Source organism: Rhea pennata, chromosome 5, assembly GCF_028389875.1.
Source record: "Rhea pennata isolate bPtePen1 chromosome 5, bPtePen1.pri, whole genome shotgun sequence".
NCBI classification, from domain to species: domain Eukaryota; kingdom Metazoa; phylum Chordata; class Aves; order Rheiformes; family Rheidae; genus Rhea; species Rhea pennata.
In genome coordinates, this window is record NC_084667.1 from 41,903,265 (window position 1) to 41,927,143 (window position 23,879).

The window sequence follows — 23,879 nt, forward strand, 5'->3', positions numbered from 1 at the left end:
AAAGCCAGTCTAAAATATGTAGGGACCTTTCTGATGTTAAAATAATGTCTGTGCATGCTGTTGACACCTGAGGCCAAAGCAGAAAACAGTTTGCTACCTATTGTAAACACTACCTCTGTATGAGAAATGCAATTTTCTCCTACTGCTTGGCTGAATGATCTAACTAAGCAACCCTAGCCTCTGTGAAGCCAGTACAGAATTAATACGGGCCCCCACTGCCCAGTCTTTCTCCTGTAAATTACCTCATTCCTGACTGATGGACCAAATCTTGCTGTAGATTCAGCTTTGGGACTCTCCTCCTCCTCAGAGGCCTGTTGCCCTTGTAAACCACCCTGACTGTGCTCATGTCCTGTGCTTTATGGTGCGAATTTGATAATCCTTGCTTGCTTTACAGCCTCGTGTCCACTCCAAAAAACAACACAGCCTTGCTGCAAGCAAGTAGCATCCAGCTTCTGCTCCAGCAGGGCAAAGAGAGGACACAGAAACGAGTTCTCTGGCACCTGCTCATCATACCCCCCCATTACCGCTGGTTATAAACCCCAAGTGTATGCAGGGCAAGGGAACTTGGCTATCGCAGGGGACTTCTTTCCATGATGGTGGCTAGGAATTTGAAGCAGGCTATGATTATTGTACAAATAACTCTCATTGCAAGAGGGCGCTCCAAGAACACCAGCTCTAAACACAATTTAGGGGCCCTAAATTATTTTAGGAGTATGTTTGTTTGAGGTCTCCTTCTCCTCCCAAGACACTTTCCCGTGGATCTGTCCAAACCCTGTTCATAGTCTACCTTTCCAGCCTCTTTTCACACTCAATTTCCAAACCAGGAATCCAGCCATTTGCCATTTCAGGTTCCTAAACTCCAGCATTACACCCTGCTTTTCCACCCATCCTAGCACTTGGCTTTAGGGTATCAAGGAGCAGCAAAAGCAGGGCTGCTCCACAAGGGAAGGGGAGTCAGGAACTGATTTTGGTAACTTGACAGCATAGAAGAAAAGAGATGGAGGTATCCAGGCAGCTGCTTATCTACAGTTTTGCAACTGCTAGACTCTTTCAGACAAAAGGAAGCTACTAACATTGTGAAACTATGGGCATCTCTTGCCTTACTGGTTGGCTGATTGCCAGGCCAGCTAGGCAGATCACATCCCATCACATCTCATTGCTTGCTGTGACGTGATGCTGAAAAATGCATTTTTCCTGTCCATGTTCTTACCTGCCACCTGTCTCCTAAACCAGCTTGTGGAAATTCATTTTGTGACCAGGGATGATATTTACTTAGGCTATACTTTCCTCCACAAACATGAGTATCTCTTTATGCTTTTTTTCTAAAAAAAAAAAAAAAAAAAAAAAAAAAAAAAAAAAAAAAAAAAAAAAAAAAAAAGTCAGCAACCACAAAAAACAGCCTCTCCTCTCCCTAAAATGATGCTTAAGTGGTTAGAGATACACTGAGGTTGCAGCCTCCCTTCAAAATGTCTCTGGAAAGACATTTGCTTTCTTACTGGTTGGCTATTCTTTACATTTTACCCTTCAACTCTGAATATGGCCCTGGACATAATTCCCTCAGACAGCTAGTCCCTAACAGCTCAGAGGATACTACTGCCTGCACAAGAGCAGCTGGACCCCCTCTGCATGCCTGCAAGGCTACAGTGGGCTGATTATTTCATGGGAGAAAATGGGAGGGGAGAGACCACTGGGGCTGTCCAGCCACAGAGTGGCTTAACCCCTGTGCTGCTGGATCTCCTACACTGCTGTTGTGCTGGCAACCTGGCCAGAGCATGCACTCCTTGAGAGGAATCCATGTGCTGCCTGGATGCTGTCCATTCTAGCAGAGTGCTTGCTAGGGGGAAAAGGGGCAAGTAATGCCAAGCTTGTGGCAGGTATCATGAAAAGTGGTACTAAGCAGCAAGGAAAAAAAATGCAGCATCAAAAATATGCAGCTTCTGCAAGCATCTAAGAGAGAGAGCAGATAGGAACTGGGGAGGGAGCCCAGTGGGGTGAGGGCTGCCAGGAGATGCTGGTGTGTTTCCCAGCCTGGGGAAAGAGATGCCAGGGCTGCATGTCCTTTCTGAACCAGCCATATTATAGTCACAACACTTCTTTTCATCTAGAGTCATCCTTTGCTCTGTGCATCAGGAATGTCCTTATTCCTGAAGCAGACAACACACAGGAATCAGTGCTGTGATCACAGGCATGAACAGAGCAGCAAGGGAAAAGTCCTCTCCAGAGCCCTGTATGATTCTGAGGGGTCTACCAAGCCCTTTGCCCTGCCTGTGGGGAGTAGAAACACTCTCAGGGGACTCTGGAGAATTTGCTTTGTGCCATTTTTCTCATTTTATCCCTTTAGTTTGGCTGTCTGCTGGGATTTGTACCATCCTCATCCCCAGTTGCTTGGAGTAGCTCCCCTCACTGACACCATCCATTTTGCTTCCCTACACCCCCACCCTCTTGCAACTATATCCTCCAGCTGTGTGTTTGCAAGAGTGTGAGTGCAAGCTCAGAAACTGGTATGTGATGCTTTTCAAGGACACTTGTGGTGTCCTCCCCTACCAGCTCATTCCAGTTCTTGCTCTCAAATACTCCCATTTGCTCCTGTACACCATGATGTTAGTGGAGCCAGTGTGTGATGAGTGTACTGTACCTCCAAGTAAGGAAAAACAGTTCTACATCCCATTTGCAGACAATGGCTTTCCACCCCTGTGTGCTCTCCCAGGCCATGCCAGCCACCACTGCTCCTCCTGCTGCCGTTCTGCTGGGTGCTGCCACATCCTGCAGGGACGGGAGGGGATTCACTGCAGATAGCTTAACCACGTGCCCTCCTCCTCTTCTGCCTGTAATGTTGCTGAGCAGCATCAGTGTGACAGGAGCTTTTGAGCTAAGCTGTCACAACAAGAGCAGGAAGCATTAGCACAAAGGGACTTACAGCCCATGTGTCTGCCCACCCTTCCACTCAGCCCAAAGCTACCTCCTTGCATGCTCCCAACCCAGGCTATGGCTTGCTTACTGCAGCCGTTTCGCTACCATCAGTGATCAGAACAAGGCAGAGAGAGAAGTGGGTACACAGGGGACAGATTGCCCTCCAGCGTACGACCAAGAAGAGGATAGGCAGTGACCTAACACTGCTCTGTGCTGCATGTGCCTGAGCACGTTTTATGTAATGGCTCTGGGATGGAGCCAGGGTGCTGTTGGCGTGTCGTGAAGGGAGGAGGAAAACAGACCCCAGCAGGAAAAATGCCTCCTTGGAGTGACACCACAAAAAGGAAGGGGAAGAGGAGGTAGTGCCCTTCACAGCATGCCCCTTCCCAAAAGGAAATTTCAGCATGTCTCACTCAGATTTCTTCACTGTCAGTTTTATCTGGAGTCCACTGCACTTGGAAATTGTTCAACCAGCTTTGGGTTGGACCTATGTCAGCAGGGATCAGCAAAGCCTGAAAGATGAGGTGGGAAATGCCAGCAAACAAGTACAGCCCTCTGCTCTCCCATCCTTCCTTTCTGGTTTCCAACCAAGTCATTGCCGTCTTTGTGCTTTTTTTTTTTTTTTTTTTTTTTTTTTCCCCAAAGATATCCTTTGTCTCTCCATCTCTCCATCCACCCAAGAAAAGCAAAACTTAGAGCATCCTCCTGGATGCCTCTTCTCCCACAGCTGTTTGTGAGCCACCACTGTTATGTAAAGCTTGGCATTTTCCCCTCTCCACCTCCCATTTTCTTCTAACAATCTCTAAAATCTTGCAGAGTCATTTATTTCCTTTGCTGTGCACCCAGGCAGAGATCTCCCTGATCCCTGTTTGGCTAAAGTTTTAATGGACCCTGCCCATTCTGTATCCTGCAGCAGCACTCCACATGGTGGCAGGTGGACCCTTTCTGTCTGCTGCACGTCCTTGGCCATATTTGCAGCTGCTCTTGGCCTGGTACCTTGGGCAGTACAGACTCACACTAGTGCACAGTGGAAGGGGAGAGACCTGATTAGTTCAGATGTTATTCAGTTAAAGGGCTTTTAATTCCACCACTGGAGTCCTGCAGCAATGAATGAGTCTCAGACTGACACAGCTGGATGCCTGGTCTACAAACTCAAGTGTAAGAGGTGAATTTCCTAGGTTCGGGTAATTTTTAATACATTTAAACACCAGCTAAGGTTTTATTTATTATTTCCCAGCAAGTGGTCTCCTCTAAAAGGAAGAGAACACTGTTTGGCATTTATTGTAGTAGTTAGAAAATGAGAGTATGATGCAGGTTTGGAGGGCCAGGTTGTTTTCTAGGAGGCAGGGAGCTAACTCCCCACCTAAGTCTCAGGTGTGAATACCAACAGTCTGCAGTGAGGAAACTCCATATTATCTGCATATTATTCACCCATGAAGTATCTTTGTTTATGCACAGATTTCCAGCAGATTGTTGTCTTTGGTAATCCCAACAGATAATGCTGTGACCCAAGTTGTGTGTTATTGTGGCCATTTTCATTACTGAATACTTTATGTTCAAGAGTGTCATTCCCTGTAACATGGCACTAAGGCAAATTGTTCCAGTAGCAACTGATGAGGCCTGAGAAAACTCTGCACAGTTGAGATCAGCAGAAATACAGGAATCCTTGACTTTATATATTTTGCATACTTTTCTGTCAGCTACTGCTAAATTCGCATTAGTTTAACAGCAAAGAGGAAAGAGGTTGGGGTGAGGTCAGGTCTCCCAATGGTCTGCTCATGCCCTTGCTTTCACGTTTCACTGTATTGTTGGAACCCTTAAAGCCCTTCTGTTTTCTTTTGGCAGCCGCCATGGTCCAGCCCTGAGGGAGAGACCTTGCGAGCTGAGCTGCTGGAACAGCAGCTGAATCAGCTAGTTTACAAGGATGAATTCAGAGCCTGATTTACCTACTAATGTTTCCTCAGATATCTGGGGAGTCAGAGCATGGGGACAGAGCATCTGTCACCCCCAAATCAGAAGAAACACTTGAAAAATTCACTTGGAAATTGAAATGTTCATAGGCTGGGGTCAAACCTTGGACTTTCTTACACTTGAATAAGCCCATATGGATTGGCATTGGCAGGAACCAGCAACCTCTAGGGCACATAGGCATGCCACATTACGCATCTGAAATGCATGGCCATGCATGAAGATTGCCAGAGTCAGGAAAAAACAGCTGCAAACAGAAGCACCCAGTTTTGATGGGGTATGTCCTCTCCTTGGTAGGATCAGAAAAAAGCCCACAGAGAGAAGGGAGGATTGCCCTCTCCAGTGACCTAACTTCCTATGGTAAAGTGATCACTCCTCCTGCCCACAAGGAGGTGAACCAAAACATGGCCAGAGAAGCAACACCCCGGAGATACCTGCAGGGATTTTGCACCTTCAGATGAAGAAATTCCAAGGATTGTCAGAAGCACCAGAGCACTAGCTGCAAGGAGAGAAGAATTATTTCTGAGAGGATGGCAAAACTGGTGCATCACTGTTGGATTTGGAGCTTTTAGCTCTGTTATGCCTATATGAGTTGAGCTCAGGAATTGTCATGATAAGGGGTGGTTTCTGAATGACATTTGCATGCCTCTTTTTTCTAATACTGTCCCAACCTGAGATGACCAAGAGGGGGTTAATTAGGATTCAAGTCTGTTCTGCTCCACCTGCAGAAGATATAGGGTGCAGAGGGCAATAAAAGGTGAGGGCTTAACTCAGCTGTAGCTGGATCCTGGGAAGGAGTTGGTTTCTTAGGTACTTGTATTGGGAGAATTAAGTGAGCAGGAGGGGCCTTACTAGTAGGATGAGTGTGTGGCTGGAGACTCAGTAAGTGATTTTAAGTCTTTGGTGTCAGGGAGTGTTATGATATTCATACCAACAGCAGCTTACCTATAAAGGATGCTGAAGTGTGGGGAGCAGTGACTGCCACTTGACCAGGGAGTTCAATTTGGTGTGAAGTTTGCTGCTTTTTCTTTAGGCCTATGAAAGGGCTTGTGTGTCTTTCAGCATCCTCTTCAGGTATGTTAGTTAACCTAATGCTGTGTTTTCCTGCTGATCTTGGACTGATTATAAGTGTCATGTGTGCGGTCTTCTGCTAAGCCTCTGAAATACTAAGATGGTGTTTCTTCCCCCCTCCTTTTTTTTGTCCTCCCCTCCTTCCCCCCCCCCAATTCTAAACTTTAGAAACCTGTATCATTACTACTAGGTGAAAACTGAAGTATCTATAGCCTTATAGACTAAGAAGGTGGAAATCCACACCCCAAAAGCCCTACTGCATGACTGTAAAATGACTGGAGTTGACAATGCTGCATGCAAAGCAGGTCTGAGGCATCTGAGTTAATTTCTAAGGAGTTGCTCTCCTGAAACTCCCCCTCCAGATTCCCTTGTCACTCTGCCACATCTATATAAGACTGCTGGCTGCTCTGATGTGAACTATCTTGATTAATGATGGAGAACAATGTGAGAAGACAAACTGGCAGTAATCCCTAGAGATGGTTCAATAAGGTAACAAATGTTGGCTTCCCCTGAGGTTTGTGTCTCTCCTGGTGATGCTATGTGAGGAGGCAGAGGAAGAGCTAGGTAGGAGGCAGGCTCTGCTGACTTGTAGAGCAATAAGCATCTCTGCTGCAATCTAGCCAGCTTCAAGGCAGCTTCTTGCCCTCCTCTGTGCAGAAGGAACAAAACAAGCTTTTTGAGCAGTTCCACTCCGAAGTAGGGCTTCTTACAGACCAGGTTGCCTTCTCTGGTCTTTAACAAGAGAACTGAAATGATGGTTTTCAAATTGTAACATTCTGTGTAGAGTCCTTTCTGTTTCATGAGGAATGTAGGCATTTTTGCCTCCCCCTTCTCTGTGGAGAGATCAAGATCCTTTCTCCTTGCAGTCTCAACTTGTAGGAACTTGGTGCAGGAGGTTACAACCTTTCTACTCTACAGGCCCCAAATATTCTTGAGGACTATAAACTTCACTTTCTGAGAAAGCCAGAGCAACAAATACACATTTGCCTCAATATGTGAGGATTAAAAGGAAGTGCTTGTGTTGGGAATCTGTTCAGTGTCAGATCTGTTGCTACTTTACCAGGGAGACGCAGGCTGTATGGAGAGGCCTGGGAATCACAGACATGATCTAAACACTTTCCTTAGTAGTTTTTTTTTAAAGATGCATGACATCCTATGAGATGAAACGATGCCCTCATTAACTCACTCTCCTGTTCTCTCTTCAAATTGTTTGGATGTGTTCAAGTGCTGAGAGAGATGACAGTGTAGTAAAACAGCTTCTCAGTGTAGGCAAAAATGGTAGTGCTTCTTTTACTGCAGAAGATTGGCTCCCCTAGGATTCTCCTTCCCCCTCAGTCCTGAACAAATCTTTGGACCTTTGCTAATGCTGCATCTCCCTGGTGGGAGCTAGTCCAAGTGGCCACAGCTCCACTTCTGCCCTCCTGACATGCCTGTACAGACCATACTGCTGCTGCTCCTCTCAGGTCCCCACAAATAGGTGCTTGTGATCCCAAGAGCTTCCCACCTCAGGTTCTACTGCCTGCTTTGGGAGGCAGCCCAGAATAAATGGGATTGTCCATATGGAGTCCATGACTTGCAGCAATGCATACAAAGTGGAAATATGTGAAAAGCAACACTGCAAGTGTGTGTAGAACAAGCTCAAATGGCATATGTGCACTTGAGGAGTACCTGTCTGAATATAGAAGAGCATGTATATACTGCATACAGTGACATATGACTCAAATGAAACTCAATGTGAGGTTCCTCCCCCCCGGCCTGGCCCCTCCTTCCCCCTGCCAAAAAAAAAAGTAGTAGCTCTGCAGCACAAACTATTGGCAAAACGAAACCATTCTAAAAGCCCAGCTGGAAAAATACAGCCAATAACCATTTCAGTTCTCATGTTCTGAGTAATGTCTCCTGGCACCTAGTGAGCAGTTGACATCAAGCTAGCAGAAGTCAGAGGGGATGCTAAATAATCCTGTGTTCTGCAGTGATATCACGAGGTGATAATTCTGGAGGCTGAAAGAAGGCAGCAGTTTTTCCAAGAGGACTAAAGATAATAATTGACTTCCTGGTACTTTGTGGATGGGCACCCATGGGCCCAGTCTTGGCAGCAGGTTATGCTTCTTAGCTATACAGAGTAACTGAAATCCCAAGGCACTGAGAATTGTACAGTGAGGGGAGTGGAGAATTACTTAGATTTATCTGGCTATCCATGGCAACAGACTGTTATTGTTGGTTAATAAACTCTCCAACCCCTTTGAAACATTTATCTTTGTTACTGAGCATACTAATCAGCTATGTTGCCACTTAACTTGCAGGCTCCAACCTGAAGGAGGGTCTTGCTGTGAAAATAACTAGCCTCTGTCTTGGATATCTTGTGGTCTAAAGAGGTGAGATGCTCAAGAGATGGGAGAAGTACAGTTGAGGCAAGGTGAGGTGGCTCCAGTGTACTGTAAGTGAGCTGTGTTTGTGAGTTGTCTGTGGATACCTCTTTTCCAAAAGCTAGACACATATGAGGTATCTCAAATTGGCAGCTGAAACCTCTGATCCCTTTGGAAATGCTTGGCATGAAAGGCATTGCATGAAAGGTGAGTGGGAGATTATAAAAGGTATTTGTAGCATGTTGGTAATCAAACTCAGATCAGCTGAGTCCTGAACTGGTACAGTGGGTACAAATGATACTATCTCCCCAGTGTCTGGAAACAGCACAGTATTTACTGTGCCTGGCAACTGCACAGGCAAGCTCATCCAAGAGCCTGAGAAGACCATGGAAAATTCTAAAAACCTCCCTGAGCTACTCCCATTTTCTCAAGCTCTTGAGCCTGACTGAACTATGTAAATAGATCTTCCAAGTCACTTTTCCCTGCAATGTAGTCCTTTTTTGTTAGGGTGTGACAAATCTGTATAGCACCTCTGTGAGAGGAGTCCCCTGAAACATGTCACCTTGTAGACTCCAAAGGCACAAGGGGCTTGTTTATCTTTTTTTGTCCCTACATTCTTCTGCATAGTCTGCAGTGGAAGCAGATTTCTCCATAGTGCTATTCTTTTTCTTGGGACTGTGCTTACCCATAACATAGGGCAGAGCTACTTGATCAAATTTGTTTTGATCCTGGGTATTTCTAAGGTGGTGTGATAGGCATTGGTGCCTACTGTTTCCTCTTCTCTCTTAGTATAAAATTACATGCAAATCCGGCATTTGACCAGTTCTGCTCTGCAGCAGCTGCAAGAAGTCCAGCGTACTAAAGGCACACTGAGGAAGGCAGTGGTCAGGCTAGAGGTCAGGGGAATTTCACCATGGGGTTTCCATCACTCTGCTCTTCTTAATGCATTCAGATGGGAAGGGAGGCCCTAGTAGCTCTGATAAAGATGAAGGTCCTGTGGAGTCAGAACTGCCTCATGTCAGACTTCTGCCCAGAGCTCCTGCCTCTCAGTCTTGCTGCTTTTAAAATATCAGTCTTCAGCAGTCGGTTGAGCTTCTGAAGTGAGATCATCTCAGAAGCCTGCCTGCTACTCCTGTGAACATGTAAAGGAAGGCATGTCCTTGCAGTCAGCGTGGGAGCTGAGCAATAGCTGTCTTTGGGGAAGACACCTAGTGAGTGAAGCTGCTTCTTCAGCTCTTTTAGAGGCCTCTTAGACTCTTTTAGAGGGGAGCTTGTGGTACATGAACTGGTGCCTGGAGTGTAGTTATTCCTTTGAAGGCCGCTGGCCCTCTCTTGTGGGAACTCTAGCTCTAGCTAGAATCAGGATCTTTCAGCAGTCTTTAGATTATTGGTTCTCTTGTTCTAGTCTTCTGGTCTTTGTAACCTCAAGGTTAACATATTTGGATCATGAGGCTTTTTAGACATGGACATGAAAAAATTTCAGGTTGGGAGGGATTGTTTTTAATATCTTCTGCTGCTTTCTAGTGTTATCCAGAGATACATTACTATTAGGAACTTTTAAAAAAGAAAAAGAAAAAAACATTAAAAATGGTTTGTGATCTACTTAAAATCTAGGAGGTTTTATCTAGTGCTTTGGATAACTCTGCTTTTGAAGTGTTTTCTTACTTGCTTACTCTTCTTCAGGTTTGATGTGGCTTGAATGATGTAGTGAAAAACAATTGCTGCACTTAGTCATTAATGAAAAGAGGTCCATATATCTCACTCATTCAGCTCATGTGTCAGCACAGGCTGACTTTTTTTTGTGTGTGTGTTATGTTGTTTCTCAATGCGTTGTGCAATCACTCAGAGTTTAGAAGAACTGCACCCAGTACCTTATTAATTCAGATAGAATGGTGCCAGCCTTGGAGCAAGGGGAACTAAGGACCTCATGCAGTATCAGTAGTTTGTTTGCATTGTTTCCAGTGCCAGCAGCTGTGAACATTGTCTAGTCAGAGTTAGTGATGAAACTTGCTCAATTTGTGTTCCTTCTGGTGACCAAAGAGCAGAGAAGTAGTATGTATCCATAATGCTTCAAAGTGATAGAGAAAAGAAGAGTCTGCAAGTATATTTGTTTACTTACGGATTTTTTCCTGATGTGGTTATACTGTTTTCCTTTCTGTGCTTTTTCTATATGAGGGATGTCAAGTTCTCTTATTTCTCACTGTGGTTTGAACACTTGGAAAGCACTGAAGATGCTGAGACTGATGTAGAGATGATCCAAGACTCTAAACCAATTGCCAGTTGCCAGACCTGAACAATTCCCAGGTTCCTCTTCCTGTGCTCTCTCAAGATACAACTCTAGGATATAAAGACCTTTGAAATGAGCTCCACTGGCAGCACCACCTGCTCCCTCCTCACCTGCTGCTCTTTCTCTCTTGGCATGAAATGTCTGGCTAAGGTTATTAGCACCAATGACCTAAGAGCTGTTGAAATGGCTTATTAACTACAAGGAAAGGAGCTAGGGAAATAGAGGGACTGGTCATTTTATTTGTATTTTTTCCCCTCCAACCCGAGGAAAACTATGAGAGTAAAAGGCAAGAAAGGGAGATTTGTTTGAATAGTCAGCTTTCTATCATGTCCTGTTTCCTCTTCCCTTGATCCCTTCAATCTACACAGCTTCTGCTAGCCCAAAGTTGGTTCTTGGTAAAACAGTTTTTTTTTCCTCTACACCAACAGAGAGTACAGCTCCCTCCAGCTAGCTAACGTCCCTTATAAAACAAGAACAGAACAGACCACAGTGTACCAGTATGGGCTTTGACAATGTCATGCATGGGAGACAAAAATCACACCCATAATAGTTCTTCCCCCTCTTTACTCATCCCCAAGTCGTTTTAGCTCTTTTTGCAACAGCAAGACTCTGGGAGTTTGTGTTCAGCCTGGGTTTTACCATGTTTGCCATATCCCTATCCAAGACGCTGCCTGTTTTATTCTCGCCTCTAATTCACACTCCCTCTTGTTAGTCTGGGACAAAACTCCTTTTTCCTTGGTGTTTGTCCTTCTGTGTGGTTATATTAGTAACTGTCTTGATTGAATGGGCCTGTGGCCAAGTAATCCAGCCCATGCCATATGACTCATGTTAGCAGATACTCCCCTGTAGCTTGTAAGTTTTTTTGTAGGATATGAAGCACCTGGGAGTACTGTGCTGCCCTTGGGTACAACTTTCAGACAGTACAGTATGGTTATTTGCCTCTTCTTCCTCCCTCTCTATCCTCTTCTGAAAAGTAGATTTAGTCTGACTACCACAGTATTCCCTGCAGACCTGATGGACTTTGGTATAAGAATATTTCTTAGGGAATCATTCAATAACTCTTGCTTAAACTCTTCTTTCCTCTCACCTCACATACCTAACCACTCTTACTTATTCCTTCAAATAGAGCTTTCCCTCTTATCTCTAGCAAAAACCCTTTGAGCAAGCCAATGGCATTGGTGAAGAGCCAGCCTGGATCAATGGATCTACACCTTGGATTTAGGAAATAGCGAGATTACCAAAGGGCTCAGCCTGGAGCAGCAAGCAGGAGAGTTTACATGTTGTCTAGATTACGTATCTCCCCTTGCTGGCTGGGTGGGATCTGCCTGGAGCGTCTCAGGTCTATACCTGCAGATCAAGGAACCAAAAGGACTGTCGATTTCAAGTGTACTTTAAACCCAGCTATGAACAGGAAGAGTTCAGAGACAGGAGGGCTACATGAATCAAGCGATAACCCTGGAGATACCTCTGGCTACCTGCTTTCTGCATATGCACATGCTAAAGGTTATTATACCTGTGGACAAGCAGAACTCCAAGTGTCATCATGAGTCAGTGTTTGCCAAGAAGTGCTTGTCTTCTCATTCAGGGGCAGCTATGAAGTCCTGAACATAGGTACTAGCAGATGGTGATCCCTCATATACTAACTGTGTATTTAGGAGTGTTTTCTGGTATAAGTGCATACTTTCAAGCACTATTTAGGAAACATGCTTAGGCTGCATATAAAGGACAACATACAGTCTGTTATCCTAGTAAGAACAAAGCATGAGAAGCTGAAGAAGGCAAATACCTGTCCACTTATTTAGGGACATGTACACAATTTTGTGTGTATGTTTTTAGAGAGACTTTTTCCTACCACAACCTAGATGTGTGGTTACAGGGTGGAAAACAAGTAATGTCTTCAGTCTCTTAGCAGCTGAGTGTCACTTCTAAAGAACAGACACTTTTAAGTGGTTATCATTAGGCTTCAGAGTTAAGTGACCTAGTTATAACTATGAAGGCAGTACACATTTTCTGCCAGCCTGATCGGGGTCATCTTTGCACCTGTAAGGTCAAGTCTCTTCCATGGAGTCAGAAAGGAAACTACTAAGGAAAGTAGGCTACAGAGTTACTGTATTTGTGTTCATTTTAAATTCCCTTCTCTAAGATCTCTCCAGACCCTAGGCTACTTTCCTGTTTGACAAGATACTAAGCTCCTGCAAGTCTTGTGAAAATAAGCAGTCCCAGAGAAGTCCAACAGAAAGAATAGCTTCAGTCAATGCTTCTGGCTTACTACACACCTGAGAATCTAGTCATGAGATGCCTGTCTGTAGAAAACAAGCTTCATTAGCTCAGATGCTCTTGAGATTGCTTTCAGTGAAGGGCAAAAGATCATAGCCCTGGAAGAGCACTCTGGATTTGAAGGACAGAGTGAAGGAGCAGTAGAAATGGACCAGAGCTGAGGGAAAGATAATGGATGCCCCCCAAAGTGGGGATAGTCTGTTTTGCACTGTTTGTGTGAAATGGTCCTTAGGTTCTGCAGATGTCCAGGGAGGTCCATTTGCCATGAATCCAGCATGACAGAGAACCTCACAAACAACACGGATTGTAGCACGAAATCCAGAGCTCACCACAACTGTGCACTAGCAACAGACAGCTGAAAGGATCAGTCACAGGCCAAGACTGAAGCATTCTGCCTGGGGAGCAGAACTTAAAACTAGTAAGTAAAGGGTCAAAAGTGGATGTGCAACTTATTGAACAGCTAAAATCCCTCTTCCGCCACTAACTATATCAACCAACTCGCAGATATATGCTGGCTTTTTACAGCTAAAGGTACCTATGTGCTGTGTCTGGCATGAATGGTTGATGCTTTGAACCTTTGAGCATGTCTTTCAGACTGAAGAGCTTTGCAGGCAGTGCACAATGTATCACTGCTGTCCACACTGACACATGCAAACAGAGGTGCATGAGAGTGTTCAAAATGTCCCATCTTTACCCCAGGAACTGGTGGCAACTTGTGGAGCAGTGAATAAGACTCCCCTGCCAGCATGTTACACTGTCCAGTACGTACCTGTATTACACCATCACCCCTTCATGAGGGGCACGGATATGTAGGAGAAGCACAGCCATAGGAGAGCAGGAATATTCATGTTCCCAGCACAGCTCTAATGGCATCCTGTGAGATGTGAGGGATACTTCTGGGGCATAGCTGCTTCTGCTAGAAAATGGACCACAAAACCAGTTAGTGGTGCAGATATTGCCAACACAGGGGCTATCGGCTCGGAGCAGAGGGGATGCTGTCCCTGAGAACCTCCCTGGCAGGAAGAGGCTATGCAGCCAGGAGTAATGACAGATTCCCTCAGCTGCTGGACTCAAATCAACTCTGACATTTGGGCAAAATAAATGAAACAACCTGAAATGTTCACCTGAATGAGACTGTCTCCTACCTGAAAAATAAAGAAGAGGCAGGGTGGAGCCTCTTGTTAAATTGGCTGTGATAGCTGGGTGTTCATAGACTGAAAAGATGTGGCTCACTGCAGGAGGGGATGGTTCTTCATCCTCTGTGCTTCTTGTTTCTATCTCCATCCAGCAAATATTCCTGCCAAGGGCAGGACATGTGGTAAGGTGGAAGCAGAGTGAGTGAGTTTGTGCTTGTGTATGGGCGTTTGTTTCTCTGTCTCTGTATTGCCATCTACTGGTGAAACTGCCAAGAGGCCATAGGAGGTGACTTGTCACAGGATCATTAAGACTACTGAGATATTAAAACAACAGCATCTACTGACGTGGCTGAAGACCTCTGTCACTAGCTAACAGGTATACTTCTCAGGCAGCTGCCACTGAGGGGAAGGTGTCCCAAGAGCAGCGATTGTGACTAGACAGACAAGAACTAGTCAACTAAATAGCTAAGATAGGGGCCCTAAAAAGTCTGTGATAGGTGTTTGTATGTGTAAGTCAAGGACTGAAGCCAGTGGCCATTAGAAGTGATGCTGCTGAGTGGCCCACACGGCTGAGCAGTGGCTGTGGTCCAGCTAACACCCTTAAAACAGCTTTATGGGTTCACGGAAGGATGGTGTTGATACTGGGAGGGCTGCTCCATATCCCCTAATCTGCCACCTGTGCAAAGCGTCTGTGTGGGCACTTACATGTGTGTGAGGGCAGGCTCAGCCACAGCCTGGGGCATGTGGAGGAGGGAGGTCTGCAGGGCACTGCAGCTTTGCTGTATGACAGTGGGGCACATTCCCCATGAGCTGATGCTAACTGTGAAGGTAAAAGAGCCCCTTTGGCCTGCTGTATTTGCTTGTGGAGTGTGAGTGCATGTACCCAACTCAAATATATTGCTTTGCTTCTGGGATGGGGATGAGGGCAGAAGAGAAAGCCAAAGAAAGAGAGAGAGGTGAGTGTTACTGGGGTTTTTCAGACTGAGTTCAGCTCTGCTCCCCTCTTAGGTTTTATTCCCCAGAAGGGGCATCTCTGTTGCCAAAGGGGCATGAGGGGTAGAATTTATCAAAAACAGTCATTTTGTCTGACATCAAAAGGACTAATGAAGCAGAAAAAAAAAGCAGCAGAAGAAGTAGCTTTAATGCTTTTCTGTTTTTTTTCACAGGCTCTGGAAAGGAGACTCAGTCCCTCTGCCACCCTTAGATGTGCATATGCACCCCCTTGTCTAGCCTGCTTTCCCATCAGTCCAACTCCCCTGCTGGTGTTCGGGCCATCTCCTTCCACCATCCCCCTCCTCATTTTGGCAGTCCTGGGATTTCCTGGGTGGAGGCTGGGAAACCAGTTAGTGTCCTGATGGGCTGCAGAGGAAACTCCACTCTAGCATCTGCAGAGTCCCTCATGGTAATCGCTTCCTCCTACCGGTCTTAGGATGGTTACTTAACCTTGCTGCAGCTGGTATAAGTCCCCCACAATGAAGGGGGAAAATACTTAATCAGCTTGGTTAATGTTAAACAGATTGTTATTTAGGAAACTAATCAGCAGAAAGCATGTTACTGGTTAACTGCCCTCTCCTGCACTGGCAATACTTGGTCTCAGGACAAGGAGGGTAATGGCACTGTCTACTGCTGTTCTGTCTTCCCCTATTTAAAAAGAAGTAGGTGTTCCTGCCGATGCTATGTCATCAGATCAGCTACTCCTTCCTCCATCAGTACTTTCACTGTTTAGACTGCCGTGTGATTTGTTTGGGTTGATCTTTTTTCCTTTCTCTCTCTCTCTCTTTTTTTTTCTTTTTTTTTTTTTTTTAATCTGCAAGTACAGACTGTTTGATGGCTTGTTAATAATAGTATCTGTCCCTACCTAGGGAAGTCTCAGGACTTGTCTGAATCCAGTCAAAAGGCTTATTTTAAAATAACTAACTTTTTTTTTCCAGCAAAACAAACCAGAAATACTTCTGTTCCAGGCTGAGTTCATTCGTGACAAGTTTCTGTTCACCTCACATTTTAATATACGAGCTATAAACCCTGGAGTAGAAGGGTGGTGGGAAGAATGGTGTCTCACAGATATGCCATTAGACACGTGTCTGACAGCAGCACTGCCAGGCATTGCTGTAATCATCTTTGTTTCTTTGAGTTATGTAAGTAGCTACAGTCTCTTTATTCTCTGCCTGTCTAAGGGCAGGAGGTTGATGGTTCAATGAATGCTACTGTTGAGGCAGTGAGCAGAAGAAAAAAACAATGCAAAATTCATTGGCAAATCCAATGCCTGCACACAGAGCAACTGAAAAAATAATAAAAAAATTACAGCACTGTTTGCACAGCATTCAGTCAGCTCTGGCTTCAGCTGCCCATAATCTTCAGGTGTTCTTGGCATGGGATCAAGGTCCTGTTTTGTAGTGTGTGTGGAGTGAGGAGGAGGGAGGGAGGGAGAAGGATGTTTGAAGCAGGAAACATCATATTTGACTTGAATACATTGCACTCGGGGAATCAGGTATGGTGCAAAGTCTGCTCCCTATTTGATGGGAAGGTGGCACTTGAATTTGATTCCTTATTGTGACTGATATCCTCAAAGCAGGACAAACCCTGTTTACAGCACAAAGCGTATGTGCTCAGTTCCCAGGTTATTATTTTTTAAGTACTCTTTAATCCTCGGGTCAAAACTCCTCCCAGCATGGCTCTAGGCAAACATGCAATTTGGTGACTGTTCTCATTACATTTTTTCATTTTTTCCCTCTGGCTGGTGATTCCCTGTTACCTTCAACTCAGCTCAACAACAGTTTTTCTGCTCTTTAGATTCTTGTGTCTGTTGCTTTTCCAGCTTTGTTTTCTGAAGGAACTGCCTCTTATTCCCAAATACACCCTTTGCATCAGTTTGGGCTACCCTTCAAAAAGGGAAGCTGCCAGTGCAAAGCATTCAGAAATCCCCATGGAAGAGCTAAACACAGCAGAGCCGAAACCAGGTCAACAGCAGTTCTTAAGAGATTTTTAGCTATGTCCCTGGCATGGCACTTCTCTGTTTTTCTCCCAACCCTTCTACTCCTCTGTATGGTCATATCTATGCCAGAAGGAGAGGTGTGCTTAAAATCTTAGTGTGGACAAGGCAAGTTGTATTAGCCAGTCAAAGCATGTGTTTAGCTTTCCCTTAGAGAAAATCTATCAACTAACACATTTAAAACATCTCCTTTCTCCATCCCCATTAGTGAAGATGAAGGCTGTCTGATTGTCTTCGGGGTAAATGCGTTAGGAGTAAGGACCAGCTCTTATTTTGTACATGTACAGTATCTGTCACAACGGGTCCATCTACGTGCTTCTACAAAATCAATATGGACATTACAAACCAGAAGTGGAAAATAGCATATGCTCCCCCCCTTTCCTTCTAATTTTGGAGCCAAATGTTAGAATTCAAATGTTAGAACAACCCAGGAACTCATACTGGGCCTCCTTCTTTGGGAAATTTGAAGGGATTTGTACCGTAGGCTCCAGTTCTGGTTTGATTGTATGTCCCTGTGATATATGGTGTTCCCACTTCCCTACTGGAGTGTAGGTCAGGCCACATCAATGGAGTATAGCCACTGAATACAGCCTAGGGATTAGCTATGGCTGAGCTGCCACCTAGGCATCCCATGGGTGTTGTGTTTGCCATGGATGAACAATACACTCGTATTCGCCGTGGTGATTTTCCACATTACAATGTGGTAGCAAGGTAACGTCATGGGACTGTGGTTAGAGACTTCTGAGCTGCTTTCTGCCTTGTACCACAGCCCAAACACTTCCTGTTGGCTTCAGCCAACAACAAGATGTAGCTGTGACCACATCTTGGGCTCCCTGCTGCCTGGGCCTTGCCTTAATGGTTTGTTGGTGCCTCCTTTCTGCCTTATCTCTTGTACAGCCTGTGGCTGTCTTCAGTCCCAGGTTCGTTCTGTCCTCAGCATTAACTTTCTCTTTGACTCTGCCAAGGGTCTATTCTTCGAAGAAGGTGTCAGGAGAAAAAAACTAGCTAGTAGTTGCACTAGGAGTCAATACTTGCCAGTAATGAGAAAGTGAGTTAAGTACAGGATGTTATAATCAGTTGTGCCATGGTGTCAGGTACAATATATGTCTATAATGCACTGCTAGAAATATCTTTCATGCTGCTTCTTAGCTATGAGAAATTAATGTATGTTTAACTTGTCCTTCAGGGATTCCCATGGCTTCAGAGAGGCAGGATTTCTGGCTGAGCATGCTATCCATTTTTCATGATGAAGCTGCAGTAAAATGGTGCCAGTGGGACAGCTGTACGAGTCTGAACATACTGGAGCATCCTGATGGGTTGTGAGTAATGTTGTATCTATGGTAGTAACCTTTAGTGGATGTATAGAGCCAATCATTTTTAGCTGTTTGTATGCATTCAGTTCTTTATAGTGACACAAAATACAACTAATTAGATGCTCTGTCCTGTGACCAGTTCCTTAATTTGATGCACACTGCTACAATTGTGATGTTACATGAGAATCTAGGCTCAAAAATAAATTCATGAAGAGTATTTGGAATATTAATTATGAAATCTGATTTCTAAATGACTGCTGTCAGTGGATAGGGACTCCAGTGCTCAGATATGAGGAGCTTAACTCACTGAGGTTGAGATTTGCTTTCTGGTGTCTCTACTTCTAGGGGCACTTGCTTCACATTTTCAGACCTTTCTTCACACTGAGGCCATTTTCAAATGATAGTTGAGATTCTCTTGCAGTATCTTGGTTCAGAAAGCCAGAAGGTTCATAAAACACTCAACGTTGGAAGAGTTGGCAACAGTCGTGATTTGGAGGGACTGGATTTAGGGGCTGTGCAAGATACAACACAAGCAATGAACTGTGTCCCTTCAAGACTGTCATGCCTAAGTGAGCCATCGTATAGTTGGCTGCAGGTAAGACTGTTTTCCCCAACAAAAATGCTCTTTGTCTGAGCCCAACATTCCTTGCTAGGAAAATCTGTACTCCAGCAGTGCGTGCTGCCTCAGTTCCATACAGCAATGGTGCATATTCCAGTACTAAAATTTTGCATACAGTGTAATTCTCAAGCAATGTACTTCCTTATTACCTCATAGTCTTTAATGAAATAGCCCTAAAGAACCAGCATGGTCTTTTTCATAATGTGATTTTTTATTAGTAATTTATTCAGCCCAGCAGATGCCAACATGCAAACTATGCAAAGAACAAATCTCTTCCTCCAAGTGTAAATATTTACAGAACATATTCAATGGTATTTAGTACTCTGCAAACATATTGTCAACAGTTCTGTCCAGACTCTTCCCTAATTGCAGCCTGAGAGTTGGCTGAGGCCTGTCCTCTGTGAAAAGATTATGAAAAAAAGGTAGTGGGCTAAATAGGCTCTTGGTTTAATTTGACTGGAGTTACAGCAGAGGTGAATCTGGCCCATAGCAAGTTACAGTAAATTGTAACTATTGCACACCGAGTCAGGGAGATGGATTCTTGTGCTTCTAGGGAGACAGGAGAACAGCTTTCTCCCCAGCTCTCTCCTATCAGGGTGAGGGCCTGTCTTGCCACTTAAGTAAAAATGTCATTACAACACAGGGCTGGGAGGTTCAACCTTCCACTTGTTTTAAGGGACTTAGTTACACCTTTTCTTAAATGTAACAGGAGTAATGTGACTGGTCCTGGCATTGCGTCCACGGGCTAGGTTTATTTGAATAGCCCAGAAGAGCAAATATTCTGTTTTCTAATCACCACCGGTTCTTAAAACAGAAATGTAGTGTTTCTTAAACACAGATTTGCCTTTTGGTGTCCAGCTCAGGCAGTGCAAAATCCCTGAAGGGTTAATGTCTGGGACATAGCTTAAGTTTACTGGAGCCATTTCTGTTTAAACCAATATCCTAAAATCTCCTTTACTGCACCTCCAGCCCAATCCCCTTTGATGGCATTTCATTACATCCCATAATCTCTGCTCTCTTGACAATTTAGAATAAATACAAACCAACTGAAAGATCAACAGTGGTTTAGCCCTCATTTATATTCTATGAAAACCTGCTATTGCCAGCATGTCTTATCACCCCAGCTTTTCACAGGAGGCATGTAGAGTTGCAAAGATTTGTAAACACATTTCAAAATAATGCCCTTTGGGCTATTCAAAGGGGAACAGCATGAACGACAGACAGACGTTCCCTGTGCATCATAGAGAAAGAGGTGAGAAGGGTGCTTTTGTGCCATTACATTCTCTTTGTTTGCTTGATCTCAGTTCTTCCCAGTACCTGTATTTTTCCCAGACTTCAGTTTCACACCTGGGCTTTTCCATACATATTTTCATTTTTTTTTCTCCTGCAACCTTTTTCCCCAGGCATGTGCTTGTTCCCCACTACCCTGACCCTTAGGGCCATCTGCCCTCCTGCTTGCTTACATTATTTGCTGTGTTGTTGTGCTTGGTCCTGTCAGATAATCTGTCCTACTGCACACAATCCTTCCGCCCCTTTCAGCTGTCTCTTCTAATTCTCTTGAACTGTGCAGCTTCTCCCTTCCTTCCCCCCTTCTCTGGGAAGGAGGGGGGGAATACTCCAGTAGATGTCACTATCTTACATGAATGATGGAATGATATATTGATTTGATATATAGACAGATAAATACAGACACACACACTTTAAATTAAGGTCTTACTATGTAGTGCTGACTAGCTCTCCATTTTTGTCTACTTTTAATTAACTGTCATTGCAGGATATCAGCTCTGCCTCCTCCTCATTGCTCATTTCTAAAAGCAAATTTGTGTTCTAAAATTACATAGGAATGTGTGAATGATTTCAGCATCACTTTCATCTATGGCCAGACTAGCAGTAGCAGCTGAAATCCTTATGTGATCTGGGGTGACAAGGGCTTCTTCTTCACCTCTTTGATGTCACCATCACTATATAAAGCATCTCATAATATGGACGGTGCATGTGTGCCCAAAGGTGTTTGCCACACCTCGAAGACTTGTCCCTTTGGCCATCTGCAAATAACCCACTGGAGCTGAATGCAGGAGATGACATGCTCGTTCTAAAACGGGCCTCTAGGGCTTGAAGTCTTCTGGCTTAAAGTCCTAAAGTCCCACACGTTATAGCATTTCCTGAAGTCAGACCCCCTGCTTCAGAATCCTGCTCAGACAACATACGTACATATATGTATACGTGTGTGTATACATAAAATGGCATATGGATCTGTATATGCATGCATATATACACAGCAGTTCATGACAGTGCATGAAAGGCTTGAAGCTCCACTGCTGCTAGCGTTTTGCCCAATTATACACCAAAGCAGCTGTAGATAGGTGGTGTGCAAACTTTTGGTAGAAACAGAGACAGCATGAAGTAAATTCATTAAAAACAGCAAAATAGTCAGTAAGGAGCTGATTCATGCTGTTTAATTCAGCAGCACTCTCCATTTAAACAGTGCTGTTGCCATGGATTAGGTCTACTAAACCAGATTCGCATAGTTTAAGGATTATGTGAGAAAAGTTATGTCTGGGATAGAGTGGAGTATTTGGTAATTTGTGTTTAACTAGGGCATCTATCGCTGGCAGGCCCTGGCAGCAAGAAGCCATTACCTCGTGTGTTCTGCTATGATTAAGCGAGCTTAAGGAGAGAGAAGCGCCCTCATCTGACTACGCCTTTTCGCCTTCCAAGAACCGCCCAGCGTATCTTAGACTGAGTGGTGCAGAACATCAGGAACCTCTAGGCCCCGTCTCGGGTCATTTACACACAGTGACAGCGAACAGATTCTCCCGCAAGTAAGGAGGATCTCAGTAGTGTCTGAAGTGCTGTGAAGTAGCGAGACTGAGGTGAGCTATTTAACCTGTCCGCAGGCTGTAGAAAAATAAAGCGGTAAGAGCCCTGCGCGGACGTGACCATCCCCCCACCCCCCCACCGCGGCGGCGGCCGTTGGTGACGTGCTCAAACGGCTCCTGCCGGGGGGGTGGGGCTTGAGGCGCCCCCAGGCACCGCCCTCCCCGTTCACCTCAAGCTCCGCCCCCGCGGCGCGCGCCACTTCCGCCAGGCCGCCCTCCCCTCCTCCCCGCCGCGTCGGTATTTCCGGGGCGCGGGGCTGAGCGCGCCGCTCTGCTCACGGGGACGCCCCGCCTCCGGCGCGGCGGGAGGGGGCGGGGCTCGGAGCGCGGGGAGGAAGGGAGGGCGTGTCCGAGGCGGGGCGGGAGGCGGGCGGGCCAACCAGCGGCGGCGGGGGGCGGGCCCGGGGGCGGGGCGCGGCCGTGGCATGTGGCGGGGCGCTGCGCGGCCGCTCTCCTCCCTGCGGGCCGCGCCAGCACCGGGCGTGCGGCCGCCGCCGCCGCCGGGGTAAGCGCCTCTCCCGCTCCGCCCGGGGGCCGCTCTTGGCAGGGCGCCCCCGCGTTGTGAGCGCGGGCGGCGGCAGCGGGCGGCGGCGGGCCCCGTGCCCCGGGAAGTTTTGAGTGGGGGAGCAGCGGGCGGTGGGAGCGAAGCGTCGCGGCCCGGCCCGGCCCGGTCTCGGCGGGACGTGGCAGGTTCCCTCCGGCCGAGCGGCGCTGCCGGTGACCCCGAGCCAGTGCCGGAGTGGCGGCGTCTTGCCCTCGCGCGTTCCTGCCCGCGGTGCAGTGCGACGTGCGCGTGTGGGTGGTTTTATTTTGGGGGAATCCTTAGCCGCGCTGCCTGCAGCGTAACCGCTTTAGCGCCTGTTTGCAGGGCCCAGCGGGCTGGCAGCAGTAGGACGCGTTTCTAGGAGTACCTGACAGTCGGTGCGTGCTGGAGGTCTGAAGTTGCACGTAAAGGAAATCTTTTTTTAGGAGAAGCTCTGTGTTGGTAATACATAGCTCATAAACAGAAGTTCATCTAGCTTTACTCCTAGCTGTGGCTTTTGCTGTTCAAGGTACCTGTTAGTTTTACAGTGAATTTTATTTCTTTTACTTTGTTATAGATCACTCTTGAACTATGGTATCTGTAGCAGATCACTCCTACAAAAGACTTTGCATGTGTTTAAAAACAATAAAAAACTGCTTGTGTCTAAATAAATAGTTTAGAGAGTATAATGTTGAGTTCACCCTTGTAAAAGATGTCCCAATTTGCATGATATTGTACAGATATTTTTCATCTTATCATACCCAAAGTAAAGATTTTCAGTAGATTAGTTGACTGCGATTGTGCTGCCATGGACATGCAGCTGGATTCCAATAAATACTGTTCTCTAATCAAGCTCTGCAGTATTAGCACCATGTGGGGACTGTCGTGTGGTTCCTGTTCTGGTAGATTCAGTGAATCCTTCAACATCTGCCTCTACTCTCTCCCAAACTTTCTCTTCTAGGATTGGCAAAGAAAAGCCCTGTCTCGGGAACCTTTCAAGTAAGGTGCCTTGATGTCCCATGTGGTAGCTGAATGAATCCCTGCCAGGCTTGACCATGCAAGAGCACTCCTGCTTCCTGATAAAGTGAGTTAACTGGCTGCTTCCTGGAGGAACCAACCCTTTCTCCCTACAGAAATACTAACTCCCCAACTTGAGCTAAGTTACTGCCTTGCTGAGAGAGGTAAACTCAGGGACACTGAATATTTGCTGTCCCTTTGACTCTTGGCAGTTTTGTGGCTGTTAAGCAGCTTTGAAAATTAAGCTATAGGAAGCATTTGATCACCTAGTGCGCATCTATCACAAATACTTGTATTTCTGTTCTAATCATACTTTATCCACTGTAATCATCCATTACTTTATATGTTAATGTGCTCCATTACATAGTAATGACAGCTTTACAAGTGATCTGTCTGTTTTTATTAGACTTCATGTCTATAGTAGATTAAGGCGTTTGCTTTGCATGTCTGCTGCTTGGCTCTAGTTTAAAAATACACCTCTTCTGTATTTTTCTGAGGGAAATTTCAGGCTACATGCATCTTAACAC

The 23,879-nt window shown here is 45.6% G+C and overlaps 1 protein-coding gene across 2 annotated transcripts in view; it reads left to right on the top strand.

Moving 5' to 3' along the window:
- The first annotated feature begins 21,609 nt into the window (after window positions 1–21,609).
- The window catches only part of C5H11orf24 (chromosome 5 C11orf24 homolog), a 37,002-nt gene continuing 34,732 nt past the window's right edge, over window positions 21,610–23,879 (top strand). Inside the window, exons 1-2 of one of the 2 annotated variants that reach the window (XM_062576943.1) lie at window positions 21,610–21,806; window positions 23,297–23,419. The gene's annotated coding sequence lies outside the window, so the exon portion shown is untranslated. Of the gene's footprint in view, window positions 21,807–22,236; window positions 22,318–23,296; window positions 23,420–23,879 lie in introns of those variants that run through there. The other variant, XM_062576942.1, reaches the window with a different exon arrangement.